Raw genomic sequence first — 16,256 nt, forward strand, 5'->3', positions numbered from 1 at the left:
TCTCTTCTTTGCCTACAGATCCTCCAATGTCCATTTTGCTTGATAAATCTTCGGTATTCTTGGTCGAGTACTCCGAATCTGGTATGAAATCCCCTACGGCCGTTGTCGTAGTAGTGGCATTGCGAGCAGCCATTGTAGGGGCTGCGGACACGATAGGCAGACGTAACAAAGGCAGTCTATAAGCATCCAATGAGATATTGACTTGTGAAGCAGCTCCACGATACTGATACTGGACGTGGTTCGTGGAAAGTGGCTTGATCTCGACCTTTTGTTGCAAGTGCTGCGGCACTGCTCAATGGCTCCAGACCTCCAGCGTGTGGCACAATTCAGCCTTAGTGTACATCCTGTCCTTAATCTGGTACGGGTTAAAAGCCATGTTTGCCGGGTACTTGGCCATTGACTACTTTAACTTGTTGACCCATGCAGCCGCTTCTTCCTTCCTCTTCTCGCTTTGAACGGGGCATTCCTTGCAGGACAACGTCATGTGTCTCTGCAACTGACTTCCATAGTAAGTAACACACCAAGGGCAGTATAGAAAAGATCCTCTTGCATTCTTAAATATGAATTAACATACATTAAAAGTTGGTTATTTGCCTTGTATGTAACTTCTGTCGCCTACAAAGACAAGTATTATTTATGCAGGTGGACTAAAACAACGATGTGTTATATCCGTTGTCAAGGCGTCCATTTTGTTTCCATGGTGAAAAAGAACAAAATTGCGCATTTCTTGAATTATTTAACCTATTTAAATGAAATAAACAATCCTAGCAGGAAGGTGGAATAAACATATCAACAACATTGCATTTCCTTATAAAATAATGCTTACCTTGAACTCCTTTTCTCCTAATTCTCTCCGGCTGCTTACAGATTCTACCTCATCAGTGGCGATAAGTTGCTTCTGAGTCATGTTTCTTGACCTATGAAGTAGAAAGAGAAAACTCGGCAAAATTATCAGTTTGCTAAACAAATAAATTGTAAAAAAATAGAATATCTGTATATAATTAAATCTAAATGAAAACTATTAATTTGATAGCAAAGCAAATGCAATGAAAACTAAATTTATGAGAAATTTAAATAAAATTTGTGAACACAATGATTAACCCTTACCCTGCTAATGGTAGAGCGTCCGCTTCGAGTACAGCAGGTCGTGGCTTCGATCCCCGGCCGCGTCATACCAAAGACGTAAAAAATGGTACTAGTAGCTTTCTCGCTCGGCGCTCAGCATTAAGAGGGCAGTGCTAGGACTAGTCAGCCCGGTGTCAGTATAATGTGACTGGGTGGGGTATCATGTCATGTGTCTACGGCGTGATACTCCAGTGAGGCAGCACTATAAAGTTGGGCATTGTTCTCACTGCTACAAGTAGACACCGTCGTTTCTATGACTGAAAAATTGTTGAAAAAGACGTTAAACCCGAACACACACACACATTACCCTGCTAAATATCTATAATGGACTGGTCCATCATTCAATTTGGGCAATACCATTCATTATTCGAAAGGATGTTCACTGAAAATTTACTGACTGAATAGCGAACAGTGCAGACCATGATCAGCCTGCATGGATTTGCAGGCCGATCTTCGTCTGGACTGGTCGCAAAGGCAGAATCACTTGCCACCAGCAGTCTAAAGGTTAATAACGAAAATATCTATGATCGCAGTAAATCACTTTTTTTTTTTTGGTTTAACGTCGCACCGACACATTCATAGGCCAGGCGATTTTCCAGCTTTTGGTGGTGGAGGAAGACCCCAGGTGCCCCTTATTTCATCACGAGCGGGCACCTGGGTAGAACCACCGAACTTCCGTAAGCCAGCTGGATGCTTCCTCACATGAAGAATTCGACGCCCTGAGTGAGACTCGAACCCACATCGATGAGAGGCAACTGAAGTAAATCACTTCAGTTGTTGCTTTAGTGGTTAGACTAAGTCGTCTGATTTGCCAGTATTTTCACCAGTTTTATACACAGGTCTTAGATTCTAATTGCAATTAGGTGTATGACACGTTGAGTAACGAGGACAGGTGAGATTACTATCAGTAATTATTAGTCCGCTGAGCGGATGGGTTCGTTACTGTTTATACATTTTTACATAATTGTTTTTAGCTCACCTGTCACGAAGTGACAAGGCGAGCTATTGTGACCGCTTGATGTCCGTCGTGCGTAGTGCGTCGTCCGTCGTCAGTCGTCCGTCAACAATTTCTAAAAAAAATCTTCTTGAAAACCACTGGGCAGAACAACACCAAACTTCACAGGCCCCCTTTCAAAACTGTTGAAATAATTGAATTCCATGCAGAACTCTGGTTGCCATGGCAACCGAAAGGAAACACTTTAAAAATCTTCTTCTCAAAAACCAGAAGACCTTGAGCTTAGATATTTGGTGTGAAGCATTGCCTAGTAGACCTCTACCAAATTTGTTCAAATCATGACCCTTGGGTCAAAATTGACCCCGCCCCAGGGGTCACTTCATTTTACATAGGAAAATCTTAAATAATCTTGTCCTCAAAAACCAGAAGCCCTAGAGCTTAGATATTTGGTGTGAAGCATTGCCTAGTGGACCTCTTCCAAGTTTGTTCAAATTATGACCCCGGGGTCAAAATTGACCCCGCCACAGGGGTCACTGGATTTTACATAGGAAAATCTTCAAAAATTTTCTAAAAATAAACCAGAAAGCCTAGAGCTTAGATGTTTGACATGCAGCATTGCCTAGTGGACCTCTACAACATTTGTTCAAATTATGACCCCGGGGTCAAAATTGACCCCGCCCCAGGGGTCACTTGATTTACATAGGAAAATCTTAAAAAATCTTCTTCTCAAAAACCAGAAGCCCTAGAGCTTAGATGTTTGACATGTAGTATTGCCTAGTGGACCTCTACTAAAGTTGTTCAAATCATGACCCCGAAATCAAAATTGACCCTGCCCCAGGGGTCACTTGATTTTACATAGGAAAAGCTTCAAAAATTTTCTAAAAATAAACCAGAAAGCCTAGAGCTAATTGTTTGACATGTAGCATTGCCTAGTGGACCTCTACAACATTTGTTCAAATAATGACCCCCGGGGTCAAAATTGACCCCTCCCTAGGGGTCACTTGATTTTACATAGAAAAATCTTCAAAATTTTTCTTAAAATAAACCAGAAGGCCTAGAGTTTAGATATTTCACTTGTAGCATTGCCTTATGGACCTCTACAAAATTTGTTCAAATCATGTCCCACGTGTCAAAATTGACCTTGCCCCAGGGGGTCACTTGATTTTACATAGGAAAATCTAAAAAAAAATTCTAAAAATAAACCAGAAGGCCTAGATCTTAGATATTTGACATGTAGCATTGCCTAGTAGACTTCTACAAAATTTGTTCAAAGTATGACCCCCGGGGTAAAATTGACCCCATCCCATGGTGTTACTTGATTTTACATAGAAAAATCTTCAAAATTTATTAAAAATAAACCAGAAGGCCTAGAGCTTAGATATTTGACATGTTGCATTGCCTAGTGGACCTCTACAAAATTTGTTCAAATCTTGACCCCTCCCCCATCCCTGGGTCAAATTGACCCAGCCCAGGGGTTACTTGATTGTACATACAGACTTCTTCATAAATTTGCTTAAAATAAACCAGAAGGCCTAGATCTTAGATATTTGATATGTAATATTTCCTAGTAGACTTCTACAAACTTTGTTCAAATCATGACCTCCGGGGTAAAATTGGCCCCGCCCCAGGGGTTACTTGATTGTACATCGGAAAATCTTCCAAAAAAAAATCTAAAAATCATCAGTTTGACATTTGAAACATGTAGCTCATATTACTCAGGTGAGCGATTCAGGGTCATCATAACCCTCTTGTTTGACATTGTCTGCACAATAACAGCTTCATTTATGATTTGATTTTAACCAAACTTGCACACAACTTGTATCACCACAAGATCTTGGTTTCTTTTTTCAACTGGCCAGATTCCTTTATGGGTTCCAGAGTTATGGCCCCTGATAGGACCAGAATTACCTATTTTGACCTTGTCTGCACAATAGTAGCTTCATTTATGATTTGAATTTAATCAAACGTGCAAAAAACTTATGTCACCATAAGGTCTTGGTTCCTTTCTTGAACCGGCCAGATTCTATTATGGGTTCCAGAGTTATGGCCCCTGAAAGGGCCAAAATTAGCTATTTTGACCTTGTCTGCACAAAAGCAGCTTCATTAATTTTAACCAAACTTGCACACAACTTGTGTCACCATAAGATCTCGATTCCTTTTTATTCGCCCGAAGGGACATATTATGTTATCGCCTCGGTGTCCGTCTGTCTGTTGGTTAGAAATTTCTCTTCCGCTCTGTAACTCTTACTTCCCTTTTATGTTACTATAAATAGCTTATTTAGTAACTTTTTTATTATTGCCCATAGGGAAAAACCGAGACCACTTCTCTGTGGTACAACATGGATGGTACCTCCAATTTTTAGGTGTATTTTGACGTATCTGTACCATGTAAGATTTTTTTATTTTGGTTAATTTCTTTCCTTTTTTGTTCCTGTCCTTTGGGCTTCATCAGTCAATGCTCCTAACCTCCTCTGATGTAATCCTTCAGGCATGAAACTACTGGTCTGATTTGAAAATAATTTTATTTGAAGAAAATTTCAACGATATTTTCTCATAATTCTTTTGATTGATCTTGATTATAGTTTTTTGACCTTGTCTTTAAGTGCAGTGATAACAGGTGAGCGATATAGGGCCATTTTGGCCCTCTTGTTTAGAGATGCTTTACAATTTACGTTTTCAAAGCGCTTGTTTTCGGCGATATATAGACCTTTTTGTGTCGGTTCACTGTAAAATCTAACTAACTAACTAACTGACGAACTAACTCTTAATAAAGCCCCTAATTGCCGAGTACCTAAGACCAGTGACTGAGGTGAGAAAGTTGCTTAATTACTTTGAATTAAGTTCAAATGAATATACGAAATGTATTGATAGATGCATTTTGTTTTTATAAAAAAAGTGTATTTCTAAATTTAATAATTCACTCTAGCCCCGGATTGAGCAGAACTCAACATTTACAACATTTACACATGCTGCAAGTAGAAACATAATTTAAGAGACAGATAGAGGGGCCTCCGTGGCCGAGTGGTTAAGGTCGCTGACTTCAAATCACTTGCCCGTCATCGATATGGGTTCGAGCCTCACTCGGGGCGTTGAATTCTTCATGTGAGGAAGCCATCCAGCTGGCTTACGGAAGGTCGGTGGTTCTACCCAGGTGCCCGCTCGTGATGAAATAATGCACAGAGGGGCACCTGGGGTTTTCCTCTACCATCAAAGCTGGAAAGTCGCCATATGACCTATGATTGTGTCGATGCGACGTTATTCATACGGCGGTGCCCACGGAACCTTCAGTGATACACTTGCATGTAACTTCAAGAAAACCGGCATATTCTCCCCAATTATGGGTTTGCCATAAACGAGAAAACAATGAGCAGAACCAAAACTGGAATTTAGGAATTGGATCTAACTTCTCTGCTTATGTTTTACTTAAGACTGTTGAAAGAAGGTACATTAATAGAGAGAAAATAATAATGAGGAATTTCAGTAAATTTGGAGCTATTCATTGCCTTTAATACCATAATTTCTGACCCTTGTAGTGAAAAAAATTAAACTCCCATTATTGCTGTCAGCAAACAATCTTTTTTTTTTCTCCCTCTTCTCTAGATAGAAGCCCCCTCATATTAATAAATTAACCCCTTTTCCTGTAATCGTTAAAATGTATTTCGTTCAATTAAAATGCGCCCAAAATTTTTTTGCCGAATTTCGTCCTGAAATTTATACTGTACAAAATTCAAAATATATGCGATTGAGCTCCGGTTTTACTTTGTCGCCATATTGTTCGCGTTTTTTTGCTATTGTGTCACAAACATGGGCCCTGACGTCACTTTTCGTGCAACGCCCAGTTTCGGGTGTTTTCGGCATTTTTCCTTTCCTGCGCTCTGAATGTCATATCAATGAAAAATACAAAATAATTGTCACTTTTCATTCAGAAAATGCTATTCAATGTTATAAAATTCAGCGAATTAAGATTTACGCTTAGGACGTCAGAGACGATATTGTGACGTCAGAACGGAAAAACTCACACCAAGTTTTGTTACAAATTTTGCCTTAAAATCCAGTTTATAAAAAATCGACTCGATAAAAAAATGTAAAATTTTGGTATGTTGTTTCGCAGTCTGTGTACGTCTAGTAGACACATAAATACGTAGGGGTCACCGACTTTAATTTTTCAATATTTGACAATATTTTACCCCTACCCCATTAAGAAATGACACGTTTAATCGTCATTTTTTAAACAAAATAATCTAAAGAATATGCGAAGCTGCATGTATTAAAGGTAAATTCGGAATGAATTGATGAAATGAATCGACATGAAAGTATTGAGAGACATATGGTGAGATTTGCTAAGAAAGTGTTGAAAAGTCCATTTTTTTTAAGCATAATAACATTCAGGTGATTACGGACCTGTTCCGGAAAGAAGAATTGTAGATATGAAATATCTTAATGAGATATTTGATAAATGGTGTAAATTATGTAAACGACATTTCGCATCTAAGGATATTATCGAAAAAAACTTTTGATCATTGGTCAATCAACATGTATTATGTGTGTTGATTCCTAGATATGACTTATAATTATTTACATACAAGTGTTCAGAGTGTGAACACGAAACTACAGTTTCTACATCTATATCCTGGGCATCCGGAGAAACAGATATGGCTTTTACTTTTTCCGTACTTCTTAAATCTGGTAACTGCACTTGATCACAAGGTTCCCGCCAAAAAATATATTATTTGCATCGGACCAGCAGTCGTGCTTGATTGTAATAAAAAGACACTGTCTCAAGAATAAATTCTCTGCGTCTGACCAACTGCAATACTTTATAGTCATCTGAATATCATTTTTTTTAAGAATAAAGTCTGTTCGCAGAACTAGCTACTCTGCCTTGCTATGACCTCACTGTCTTTGTTTCTTTGTCTCTCTCGCGCGGAAGGTCGGGACTTTGATCGCTAGTTGTTAACCAAAGATATAAAAAATGATATCAGTTGCTCAGCATCATGCGTATAGAACAGACTCTTCTCTCAACTCGTAATCTCGCACGAATGAGATGTGGAGATTGATGTCTAAATTGGTAGAATTTGTTTCATGATTCACAATAAATTAATCCGTGTAAAAAATATTAATTTCATATCAGATATAGGATCTGGTATACTGTTTTCGTGCTGATTATACATGTGGAATGGAGCAACCGTCCGACATGCGTCGATAAATATTTCTGGTAAAATCAGGCAAACCCTCATATCATAAAATTACATATGAACGAAATTTCTAAATGTTTAAAACATGTTTAAGTACCTATTTTCACGAAATCAACTGACCGCATACTAGCTTTTTTAGAAAGCTAAGTTAGCATTTTGCATTAGACTGAGAAGATTAGTAACAGAAAAGACATATATTCTTCAAGCTTTGAATCTGCATTTTGAAACCATCAACAGGAATAACAAATGAATAGTAAAAAGTGGATACTTTGTCCATAAGTATTGACATGGCCTTCAATAGAGAAATAACTACTGTTCTTTATGATTTAAAAAATATCGCATGTGCAAGTAGCTGCGGGGACAAAACGATTAGCCATTAATTTCGGAGTTGTGGGTTGTAGTCCTCAGTCTAACATCTTTTTTTTTCAAATTTTATCTCCAAATTTTACAGGACGGAAAATTAATACACTTATCTATTTTTTATGGCTCATTTATTGAAAGAAATATATTTGTATTTAAGATATTTTGTAGTAAGTGTCGAATAAAAATCTTTAAAGGTATCTTAGATAAATAGACAAATTACTCCCGAAAATAGATACTACAAGAGAAAACAATTAAGATACGTGAAAATCGTGAAAAAGACATTGTAAGAATAAAAGCAAATACGGTAACACTACATTACATTGAATTTAGAAGATAGTCTGCGGTAATTTCGTATCCGTAATAACGTGCGTGGAAGTCAGACGGTTAACTATAAAGGTAATTTGTGTAATTATAGATCTTTTCAGGATACAATATTGCGTGAAGTAACGAAATCGTCCGGAATTATTAGCGAAGATTAATGAGTGCCAGGTCAAATACATACGGACAATTGTACAGGATATATATTTTGTCAAAGATATTTTCTCTCACTAGTACATGGCATCTGAAGTTGAGATCTAGAGATAGTACCTAAGTTTTTCAAATCATAGGTTTGAAGTTAAAAAGCTTTGAAATGAAGACAAATGTCCATATATTTCTCAAAAACAGAAATATAGACAAAATTTTTACCAGAAGTGTAGAGTTATGAGCATTTAATATTTTCATGTTAAAGAAAATTTTGTGATCAAGGAAATGTAACTCTTCTTGAATATGGAGAGCATAAACATCAAAGGGACATAATATAGTGAATATTTTCTAATTGGGTGCATTTGATTTAACATTCAACTTTGATCTGGATTGCTAAATAATGATCCATGATACTGTGTGCTAAAAAATTAGAACATCTGGAACAGTCTAATAATAGCAAAACTATGCTTTAGCAGAATGCAAATAGTTAAGCTCTAACTGGGACTCGAACCCAGGACCTCTCACACCTAAGGCAGACACTCTACCACTAACCTATAACAGCAGCAGCTTTAGCTATGCAGTTTAATTGCCTGGATAACATTGCGTGAACTGGAACAATAATCGGTGAACTCCGGACTATCGGCGTATTCCCTTTGTTACCTAACGGCAATTTTCGTGTAAAGAAAAAATATAATCTAAGTCTGCCAACATCATAATCGTGCTTCTGGTAACATGCTAAAAAATAGGGTAGGTAGCTAAGGTGCCGCCAGTTTTTATTTACATAGTTACAATTAACTGTAATATATTTATTATTAGGTATAAAGCCATGTCACAGCTACGAAGTAGGTTCGAAATGGCTTTTTTGATCATGTCTAGAAGGTTTTCGACCCAGTTGGGTCCCTTTTGACATAAACTTGTACCCTTTTAATACATGGTCGACTAGGTATGGGTCCTGGCTACGGATTAAGACCATGTTCGAAAACCTGGGTGAGCCATATGTGTCACGGGAGGTAATACATGGAGGAACGGTATTGTATTAAATTCATACTGAATTTCAGCTGATAATGACACTATGTTAGATTTTGACCTTTGTTCGAGTCTCTACACCCCAGGTACCTACCTATACCATATATGAATATGTTTGTAGATGTCTTAGCTTTACATTTAAGCTACTTGCAAGTCCATATGATGACATCAGAGCTCAGGACAGGTATCAGAAAATGACCAAACTTGTTGTTTGCAGTAGGGTGCTGGCCAAGACTAAGCTGGCCCAACCTGGGGAGCCGTGAGAATTGCTCCAATGGTGTCATTGGACTCGGTGAAGGTAGGGCTTGAGTTTCCAGGACTGTCTTGACTGCTCTGAAAAGTTCATATTTTGAGAACATTACCGGAATTTGACCTATGACCTTGACCCCTAGTCGACCGGGTTCGAAGCTGACGTGGCCTGTTTTCTCTAGATACTTGCTTGCCCTTCGCAACAAGGTATCATTTATTAAAATCGGACATCAGGTTATGAAGATATGACTCCTCTGACAAGGCCAGCCCCTCTATTTAATATATGAAGAAGTATGCATATTTTCTCGAAAATGATACATTTTGAGACGGTCCTCCGACGAAACCGTCGGCGATAAAAAATATACAAATTACATATCTGCTTAGACAATGTCTAGATATAATTTATAAAAGTTATTTCATTAAAATATCTTGTGTTTGAAAATTCTACAATTATGTGAAGTTAATGAAAAACACTGCCTTTTACCGTACGGAAAAGTACGGAAATACAGCTTTTATCCTAAATTACGTACAGACGGACGAAAAGATGTTGTCCTTTTTGTCACAAACTTTCAAATTTTGTCATTTTCTGTCAAAAAATGTTTTAATTTGCAGTTATTTCGCCAAAGTAAATATTTATAAGCACTTTTTCTTTATTTTACGGCAAATATTTTAAGCCAAAAATGGCAAAGTTCAGCAAATGTTCCCGAAGGCGTGCTCATAGGGGAAGACAATTGTTTTTCACATTCGATTAGACAATATTTCCAACTACTTTTTAAAAGAAATTTCAGTTTGATATCTTACTCTTAACGCTTTTTGTAATAAAAAGAAATTGATGAATTTTTCGAAAAAATGCGACCAAGCCTTAGCGCTATACGGTCCCTATAGCAAGTCTACAGATCGTACAGACGGACAAAACTTACCTAAAACTATTTATTCCCATAGAAATAATTGATACTCGCCAAAACGTGTTACTTAAGAGCATGAGTTGATGTAAATATTTTTCAGAAAAATAAAGTGTATTTTCGTAATGTTTTTGCTTTTTGACATAATGGCACCCATGTTCGAGCCCGGACGACCCTTGGGGTCGGGTTTGAGCCTTGCGCTATATCTTTATGAAATAGTTCTTGAATAGTTCTACAAATGAATGTAACTTTCATTAAGATATCTAGAGTAATATATCGTATACCTAGTAATAAAGAAGCGATAAAAATCGTGAAATATGCGTCAAGAAATCCGTGCAGAACTACCCGCTATTATCTGAGACTACATGTCTTTTTGACCACACCAAGATCGCGAACGGCCAGTTTGTTCTGAACAAATGCGTAATATTTGATGTTATTATAGACGGTCATTTCTGTAAAATAAATAACCATAAATATGGTACGCTTTTATACAAAGTATATAAAATATGTTAACTATTTACGTTGTTAAATAGGCTCAGGTCTATAACTCACTTTTGCGGAAAATGTATTAGCAATAATTTTGTATATGTTAGAAGAGTTTCAAATAATACATGTTTATTATCTTGCATAACTTCGAATATGACCACGCAGATAATGAGGTCACTGAAAGAAAATGTACACTAGTGTTTCCACTGATGTGATAATATTCTTATCACTATAAACGAATTCCACAGTCTCAGCCTATTCTTTAATTAGTACTTATCCTCGCAGAAACATAATATTTCCGTTTTTCGGGTCTGAACGGTAGATACTCGGATTTGGCAGTATGTTAACTAATGATAATGTTTATTGTGATTACACATTCCATAAAAGCTACCACAATTACTAAATAATGGCATAACTAATGTAATTTCACGTTCACCTGAACGTTGCGTAACTTCAGATCTTCTCATATTTGATTTGAGATGATAAGTGTTTTAAGCTATATATTTAATAATTATAACAGCCTTTGCCTAGATTTTCATGCTCCGGTCTTACACTCCTTGTTTTAACTAGTTTTTAACAGACAGTATTTGCTGTTTTCTTCAGAATATGTAACAATTACTCTCTGTAAGATTAACATTGTTATTATGTTCTTAAGTGTTAGTATGTAAATATATAACAAAAGTAATTATAGTGTACTAGAAAGGAATGACACAATGACCTTTTATTGTATCTTAAGAACGGATATGCACAATGCTATATTCTATTAGAAGTTATTTGCATAGATGATACTATAGAAATGAATAAATATAAAATATAATCAGGCGGTCACTTACTCAACATTTATACAGGTATTATATACTTACTCGGTTATTTACTCTACATCGGTACACTCGTGTACTCGCTTGGTCACTTAACATCCGTACACTCATTACTCTTTTAGTCACTTAAAATTGTTGAAAAAGACGTTTAACCCGAATACACACACACATACACACACTTACTCAACATCCGTACATATATTTATGTACCCACTCTGGCACTCATTCAGCATCTGTACATTCATGACTTACTTGGTCAGGTACTCAACATTAGTGCATTCACGTACTCACTCAACATCCACACACTCGTGTAGTCATTCGGTCACCTACTCAATATCTATACATGTACTCATGTACCCACTCGGTCACCTACCTAAACATCCGTACATTTATGTACTCACTTGGTCAGTTACTCAGCATATGTGCATTCATGTACTCACTCAACATCTGTACTTTCATGTTCTCACTTGATTAGTTACTCAGCATTTGTGCATTCATGTACTCACTCAACATCCTTACACTCATGTACTCATTTGGTCATCTACTCATCATCTTCATAATGTATTTATGTACCCACTCGGCTACTTACCTCAACATCCGTACATTCATGTACTCACTCGGTCAGTTACTCAACATTCATGCACTCGGGTAGTCATACAACATCCATAGATGTATTCATGTAGTAACTTGGTCATTGTCAACTTTTATTTAGTGTCATACCAGAGGAATTTTATTCATAAATGATATTGAATATAATACACATGATTTTATATTTTAATTCTTAATTAAGTTAATATGAATTTATAAGTTATGTGGTATGTTTTTAAATGTGAGTATGTATATTGTCTCTTATAGTTCTATTTAGAACGTTCATTTACAATTGTTTTAGTCTGTATGTAATTTTATATGTTTGTAGATGAATGAGACATAAATAAATAAATATATAAAAACTTGTCAATTCTTCAAAAACAATTTTAAACGGTGACGTCGAGAAAACGTAAATTTGTTGACCTAGTATCAACGCATAACAGCTAATTACATAAAAACGACACCGCAGAACTTTCTAAATTTTGACAGTTATTCAGAAAACATACTAATGTAAAACATATTCAGTTTTAATCAAAAAATTACGAATGGATATTTTTTTAATGCTGAGCGAAGCTATTTTTTTGTGGAAATTTTAAGTAAAATGAAAACCCGTTTTTTTTGGCTCTCATTTTATTAAGCGAAAACGTATAGCAATTCCGATTAAATCATCATTAAATAAAAATCTGTTATAGTTAATTGTAAATGTGTAAATAAAAACTGGCGGCACTTTAGCTACCTACCCTATTTGTTTAGCATATTACCAGAAACAATTTTTTTTGGCCTAACCTTAAGGGCCATATCTTCACATTCACGTCATTTTTTTAGCGTCGAAAAATGTTACTGTAATGATGCTTAAAAAGTTCTTATAGCCACAAAACCGGACGGTAAAACTTTCTGTGTTTTACTATATATGTACAGGACGTATTAGTGTAAAACATATTCAATTTTGGTAAAAAAATTACGGATGGATTTTTTATAATGCTGAGCGAAGCTATTTTTTTGTGGAAAATTTAAGTAAAAAGAAAACTCATTTTTGGCTCTCATTTTATTAAGGGAAAACGTTGAGCAATTCCGATTAAATCATCGTCTGGAGTTTCATGTCAGCTTTCATTTCATATATAATTTATGGGTTTACGTTAAAAAATATTGCCGGTACAATAATTTCAAGGCAGATTTTGTCCCCGTATATCTGACGTCAAAAGTGCGCGAAGTGGTCATGTTTGCGACGTCATGGAAAGTCATTGATGCATTAAACGTAAAAATATACGCAGATCTAAATCAGAAATATCTTCCAGTTTTTGTTGGTACCAGTCAATAACGTGGGCTCTGAAAAAAAGTTATAGTGTGGTTCCTCCTTAAATACTATAAATGCACTGTACAGATTTAAAAATGGCTTAAATTTAGAAAAATGTGTTTAATCCAAAATAGTTTAAAATTGTGTTTTTTTAAGTATAAATTTTATAAAATGACAGTTAAATATTATAAACTAGTGTTCCTGAATTACTGATTTGTTCTCCATAAGTTAATACTGACAACATTCCCATATAAGTAAATAGATTTAATTTTGTACCGCACAGCAAAAATTAAATTTGATCCCTCACCGATATGGGTTCGAGCCTCACCCGGGGCGTTGAATTCTTCATGTGAGGAAGCCTTCTAGCTGGCTTACGGAAGGTTGGTGGTTCTACCCAGGTGTCCGCCAGTGATGAAATAATGCACGGAGGGGCACATTCTCAAGTTATATGGTATAGTTAATCCAAATTAAAATGGTTTACTGAAAGTTTAAAACAAATTTGTCATGTTTTAATGTAATACTGTGCTAAAATCTAAAAGCATTTTAGACCAAGTTTCCCATGGCCAATTTTATTCCCCGGGATGCATACTTTTAAAACACGCGAGTCCTGGACTGGTCATTAATTGAAAGTTGTAAAAGTGCTGTTGTATTTGGTGTTCATCGGTTAGTAAAAGCTTGAGTGCGGCAAAACTATTACTGTAGCGCACTGAGAGGTTTAACCTTCAGGCTGGACAAGATGTGAACTTTTCAAGTTGTAAAAAAGTCAAAATTTTCAAGCCGATAATGCAGTGCAAAAATAGCCTTTAACTGGTCACGATTAATTCAAGAACAATCTGCTCAAGTATTATCTATTATCTTGCCACTAACATGCAGTTTTGTTTTTCTTTGAAAATAACAGATATTAGCCTAAAGGAAAATCCCTTAATATTTTTTCTTATGGTCTAGTAATACCAAGTATTCTTTTTATGCGCCCCCCCCCCCCCCCATTTATATGGGGGCATGTAATGTTCGTGTTGTCTTACTTTCGGAAATTTTCCGAAACTCCTACAGCACTATTAGCCCGATTTACTTCGAACTTTCATAGCTGAACAAGCTTGATGTGCAGATGACCATAAAGGAAGGATTTTTGTGCCCCCTCCTCCCCGCCCCCCATGAGTGGTGGGGACACATAGATTTGGTATTGTCTGTGCGTCCGTCCGATGTTCGTGACGTGCCTAGCTCAAAAAGTATTTGATATATTTTTTAAATTGATGAAACCTTGCGTGAGTCTTTATCATGATATGAACTTGCGCACCTCCTATTTTTCATCTGGCTCCGCCCTCTATTTCCAGAGTTATGGCCCCTGAAATAGTCAAAAATGCACATTTTCACCTTGTGACACGCCTAGCTCAAAAAGTGTTTACTGTAGATTCATGAAACCTTGTATGAGTCTTAATCATGACATAAACTTGCGCACCTACTATTTTTTGTCTCGCTCTGCCCCCTATTTTCAGAGTTATGGCCCCTGAAATAGTCAAAAATGCACAATTTGACCTAGTGACGCGCCTAGCTCAAAAAGCATTTAATAAGAATTGATTAAACCTTGCATGAGCCTTTATCATGATATGAACTTGCGCATATCCTATTTTTCATGTGAGTCCGCCCACTATTTCTAGAGTTATGGCCCCTGAAATAGTTAAAAACGCACATTTTCACCTTGTGACGCGTCTAACTCAAAAAGTATTTGATATAAATGGATGAAACCTTGCAAGAGTCTTTATCATAATATGAACTTGCGCACCTCCTATTTTTTATCTGCCTCCGCCCCCTATTTCTAGAGTTATTGCCCCTGAAATAGTTCAAAATGCACATTTTCACCTTGTGATGCATCTAGCTCAAAAAGTATATGATTAGACTGGCTCCCGTCCCTATGTTTGTTCTACATATATATGTTTATTCATTAAGAGGGAAGTAACTCCAGCAGGTTGTTTCTACATTGACTTTTTTATTGCCCCTGGCTCCGAACATAGGTATGGTTCAGCCATCAGATAAAATGTGCTATTTTAGAGGCTAAAGATTTTCTTATTTTGCTTGCAGTATTTATATAAAAAAATAACCATGCAGCCAGGGAGCCAGGCTAGTATATGATATAAATGGATGGAAACTGCACGAGTCTTTTTCATGATATAAACTTGCACACCTCTTATTTTGTGGCAGGCTCCACCCCCTTTTTTTAAAGTTATGGCCCCTGAAATAGTCAAAAATGCATATTTTCACCTAATAATGTGCTAGCTCAAAAAATATTTGATGTAAATTCATGAAACCTTGCTTGTGTCTTTATCATGATGTGACCTTGCACACTTGGCATTCTTCTTGAGAATTTTATTGCTTATTACAGAGTTACGGCCCTTGAAATAGCCAAAATAGTGGATTGTTTGTTAGTAATGCTCATAGTTCAAAAAGTATATGACCTAGAATACTGAATCCTTTTCATGAAATGTTAGTTTAGGCTATATTACCCCCTTAGGACTGTAAACATTTGAATTATTGCCCCTTATTTGTGACAAATGTAGCATGGGGGATGGGGGGCGCACTCTGTGTCCTACAGACACATTCTAGTTCTGTAAATATTTTTACTGCCTGCAATGATTGCCCTTTGATAGGTTTTTGCTATATGAAATATAATAAAAAATCTTGTGTGACCAACTTCTCCCACACTATTAGCCTGATTTGCTTCAAATGTTGACACCTGAACAAGGTTTGTGTGCAAAAAAAACCAAAAAGGAAGGATTTGTTTCTGTGAAAATTTTG

This window comes from Mercenaria mercenaria, chromosome 1 (assembly GCF_021730395.1).
Source record: "Mercenaria mercenaria strain notata chromosome 1, MADL_Memer_1, whole genome shotgun sequence".
Classification (NCBI taxonomy): Eukaryota; Metazoa; Mollusca; class Bivalvia; order Venerida; family Veneridae; genus Mercenaria; species Mercenaria mercenaria.